General features: G+C 36.9%; 1 long non-coding RNA gene across 1 annotated transcript in view; it reads right to left on the bottom strand.

The window, feature by feature from the left end:
• The window catches only part of LOC138021311 (uncharacterized), a 2,851-nt gene extending 115 nt beyond the window's left edge, over positions 1-2,736 (bottom strand). Inside the window, exons 1-2 of the long non-coding RNA XR_011126343.1 lie at positions 2,446-2,736; positions 1-445 (exon numbers count right to left, since the gene is read on the bottom strand). The exon at positions 1-445 is cut by the window's left edge and continues 115 nt beyond it. This is a non-coding gene — a long non-coding RNA (uncharacterized lncRNA). The remainder of the gene's footprint in view (positions 446-2,445) is intronic.
• Positions 2,737-5,000: the final 2,264 nt, after the last annotated feature.

Here is a 5,000-nt window from a genome sequence, read left to right as displayed (position 1 = left end):
AGGAAATGGTCAAAAACTGTATTCACAATAAATGGATATCCAAAACGTAATGATCACGAGTGTTTTTCTTCATATCAACTTGCTGGTCACCTTACTGAGACTATGACATGTAACATTTTATTATGTAGGATGGATGTAACTCCAACTAGTGAAATCTTAACTGTACATTGAATTTATAAGCAACAAAGAATCCCATTTGTATGAGCCACATGAATTCAGCACATCTGTTAAATTTACTGCAAACAAATTAATTATCTATGAGTGTTTAAGATTCCAATCATAATCCAGAACTTCAAGAGCTTCAAATACGGCTGTTTCACATAAGCAATTTGCCCATTTATCTTCATTCACAACTGGTTCTCAAGGTAACACCTTTCCACAAAACTTGACCTCTCAGCCATCACTTCTGTCCATTGCTCCAATTGTTGAGCCACTCCTCATCTATCTAAACAGCAGAGAATACGCTGTCAGTTCTTTTGATCCTAACTTTTAATTCTGTACATGAAACACTTTTTCCAAAGCAAGCTTACTGATAAACCTAAGACATGGAGAATTATGGACACTTTTCGAGAAACTGTGATGAGTAAACTCTTCAAATTAAAGACATGCAATATGGAGCTCTTTTCATTCTTCTAGATAATTTACATTCCCCTTGTCCTTTCAATTAACAGCCTAACCTTAAAACTAAATAATAATTTGCAGAGTACTTCTGATCATGGCTCAGAATACATGTCTGAACAGATGTCACTACAAAGCACAAAGAGACAAGCTTCTAATGCATACAACCATTAGCCTCTTTGAAAGCCACAAGCATGGGCTACAAGGTGACCTTATTGCAATCAGCTCTTCTGGAAACATCAGTAACTTCATCAGATATCTTGCAGGAATGGTTATGCATGAGTGGGGGGCACAACTGCAAGGATCAAACATGGCCATTTTAGGTCTGAAGTAAACATCAATAATATAGGGTTTCATTTCTTTCAACTTAAGTAAACCATTCTCTCCCTCTTCCTCACACTATCTTGGTTTTTACATACATTGTAAATGCTCATAAAGATTTGCTACACTGCACCAGAATTAATTCAACATTTTTTGGGTACAAATAACATTCAAGGTAATATGTAGATGAACTCCCTTGCTTACTCTCATTGCAAATTTGAAAGTATTATTGTTCATCTAGTTTTCAACATAATTTTGTATCTTCCTTTACCCGTGAATTGTGGTGAACATTGATTGATTTTTATACTACAGTATATGGATTGTTGGAAGAGCCAGTACATGACAAATCTGATGTGTAACATATTATTTGTGAATAATGATTGCTGAGAAGATGATCAAAATATAGTGACAGGTCTTGAAGATAATCAAGTGCATGTTTCACTTATTCTAGACGGTACAACGGGATTTTGGCAAGTAAAAGGTGTTTTCCTAACATTTTTTTTGTACAAATGTATAACTAACACATACATCTAAAGAAATCGTGATTGGCATTCCTCTACAGGCTAAGGGATACACACTAAAAGCGAAATGTCTGTTCTGCCCTACAGAGCTCGTCTCCAGAATTACAACCAAATCTTTTTGAATGAGCATTCTCACTTATTTCTTAAATCGCTCGCCTAAGAACACTTGCTGAGGTAAATTCAATTGCTGCACGTAGAAAAAAAAAACCGACGAGCTTCTAATGCTAGTCTGCTAGGTAACAGCATGCTAATGAAATAAACACGATAACAGAGCTTACGCCATCCGGTTCGAAAACTACATGGACAAGCTCCAAATGTGCAATCTTCGACAGTAAACGGTAGTAGTTTGCCTTGCTACAAAAAAGAGCACGCATTTTTTCGGAATAAATAAACCAGATGAAGCGGAGGACAAATAAACAAACGATGCACTAAAAGTGTTCTCGGACTTGGGGGCCGGCGAAAAAGGGTAGTTTAACCGAACTTTTGACTTAAGTTAGCTCTGGGAGATGAAACACGCAATTACAAAAATACCTACTGAAGCACAGGAAAAAAAATTGCAAAAGTCATCGTGTATTGAAATGACACTACAACCTTGTTAAAAATGGACAACTAAATGCTCTGCACAACAGACTTGGAGAGCAGCAAGACGGAAGACTTTTGTGATCCACGACTTGGAAAATCTATCAAAACTTCCCAAATAAAAATTTGCCAAAAGCTGTTGTAATAACATTGTAATCCTACAAACAGCGCATTTTTTAAAGCTTGGAGTCCCAAGCGGCTGCAAAGAGGAAGAAGACACAATGTTATTTGAAGTAATTTAAAGCTTGGGGGCCGGCGGAATTATGATGAAAACTTACTTCAAAGTTGAAGCAAAATCAGCTCAAATTCAAAATTTCCATCTCATAAAGGGTGGTGTATCTGAGGATCGTGTCAATATGCAGCCCTATGATTCATTACAATAAAGCTTCAACATCTTCAAACTAACCTGCATCATTTGCCTTCTCGTGTGAACATCTTGAACTTCGGTACATCAAATGCCGAACTCCACTTCTTTGGGCCTTTATCTCGTTTTGTTCGCAATTTGATCATTAAAATATTCTCATCCGAACGCCCAAAAAACTCGAAGAATATCCATAGTGATAGAAAAGTGTGTAATTTTGTTACAATCTTTCATCTCTCTTGACAAAATAATTTTCAAAGTGTAGATCGCCCGTTTAAAAACCCGCGGGCAGCGCGTTCAAAACAACAATGGCGCCGAACTCGAATAATTCGATTCCGTTCGCGCATGCTCAGACAAAATGCCCTTGTGCTCAATCCGACAACATGCCGAAAGAACCACGCACGACATCCATCCACGCTACGGCCAAATTCTTGAAAGGAATGAAACTAATTACAAGCGCAGAATTTTTCTGGAGTCTTTACACTCAAACATCGATAAGAACTCTGTGAATGAAAGAATGGAGTTCCCAAGGGCATATGTGCCGCTGTTAAGATCTCTTGGGAGCCAAAATAAGAAGCAGTGTTTTTTGAATTTTAGATTCATTGTCCCCCGAAGAAGAACCAGAGATACGGTTCGAAAATTTGGGAAACCTTTTTAATTTTAGATCAGTTTTAAGCCCCTTTTTTAGCATTTTATAAAACTGAAATGATTGGTAATATTATAACATCGATCATAAACTTCCTTCTATGGCGAGTTTTCTTAACTTTACTTGATCGGGATAACCATGAAGCAGTTAATCCAGATATCGGGTAAAACTAAACTGCTTAATTAAAGTTGAGGTTTATCTACTATTTTCATTTCCTGTTAGGCGTGTACGAGGCTACCGCAAATTCCTCCTAGTCCAAAAACTACGTTAACATTTGTTTTTAATGAAAGCAAATCCAAGCAATGATGAATTCAATTCTAATCAACTGTTTAACAAAATTTTCTACATAACTTGGATAAATAAAACTACATTTTAAAGTTTTTTACAAGACATGTTTCGACATACTTATGCCATCTTCAGTTGTGATGAGTTTTACAATTTGAATTTAACCTATTTGTAAGAAAAAGACAATGTATGAATTGATACATTATATGCATACTTACAAAAACAAATTAAATGGATTAGCTAAGATACTTAGATGGGGCTGGACAATCTGCGAGCCAGCGAGCCATGCGAATTTCGCATTTAAGTCTAAGCACCCATTTCAAATAGCGCTGATAAACAGTTATTAATTCTAAGCACCCATTTTAAAACGGTTTGCTTTCAATAACTGTGTGACTCGCATGTTGACTCGCATGGCTCGCTGGCTCGCACATTGTCCTAACTCTGCTTAGATACTATCGTCGCGACAAAGCTGTTAAAAACGAAAAAAAAAAATCCGTTGTAATTTAAAACTGAATAAACAACAAGACTAAACTGAAAGAGATAGGCCAAGATGTTATAGTTGTTGGTTAAGAGTATGTTTGTTCTATTTGATATGCAAAGCTTCTTTTATTTTAATTTTAAAACGCGAGTTGGCTGAGTCTAATATTGTGAAACATTCAGTGGAGCAAGAGTCTCGTCAAGCTTTTGAAAACGCGAGAAAAGTTGTCATTGGTATTGCAACATTTGATTTGATTGGTTTACTTCAGACCAATAAGATTATTGCAACACTTGCAAGAACGGTTTATCAGAGTTTATGAGGAAAATAAAAGTATGACTTTTGGAATTATTGATGTTCAAATAAGTAAAAAAAAAACAAAGTATTTCAGTGAAATTTTATTGTTGTGAAAGTCGATTCTCACTGGAAATGACGGGCATTACTAAACAACGAAACAGGAAAACAGCAAAACGAAACTTTGAAACACCATGTATGACCCCACCATACATTGAATACCAACCGACAAAGGTTGGATTTGAGATTAGGATTCAGATTAAGACTGAGATTAGGAGCAATAACTTTTTAGGGCTAATTAGGCCTAAAACGATGTTTAATCTCAAATCCAACCTTTGTCGGTTAGTATTCAATGTATGATGGGGTCATACATGGTGTTGTGGTGCTTCAAATTTCGCTGTTTCGTTGTTCAGTAATGTCCAGAAATGACAAACTTCGGGGATTAATCGAGAGATCTCAGATCGTAATCTTGAAATCGGGAGATTCGGTTCAAAATTGGGAGGCTCCGGGATTATCCGGGAGAGTTGACCACCCTGTAATAACATCAATATTATTGGTACGGTCTACATTAATTTTATTTGTGTGATTGCTGCCATGTTGCTGGACTAAAACCATAATGATTAATGCCCAACCTCTTGACACATGTCGACACATTCCAAATCAATGTGTCCGATAATACCCTAAATCATCTATTAAGCCCCCCGGGGGGCTAATTTTTTTCAAGCACTTTTGAGGGGGGGGGGGGGGGGCTTATTAGAGAGGGGGCCTTAAAAGAGAGGGGGGATTATTTAATTTAGCGAAACGCAAAAAGTTAAGCATATGAAGTTGGAGGTCATGCCCCCGAAGATCAAAAACAATATGAACTTCCAGCCTGGATAAATCATAACTGATCAGTCCACG

The sequence above is a fragment of the Montipora capricornis genome, chromosome 10 (genome assembly GCF_036669925.1).
Source record: "Montipora capricornis isolate CH-2021 chromosome 10, ASM3666992v2, whole genome shotgun sequence".
Lineage (NCBI taxonomy): Eukaryota > Metazoa > Cnidaria > Anthozoa > Scleractinia > Acroporidae > Montipora > Montipora capricornis.
Note: the sequence above shows the minus strand (reverse complement) of the source record. Positions and strands in the feature narration are given on the sequence as shown.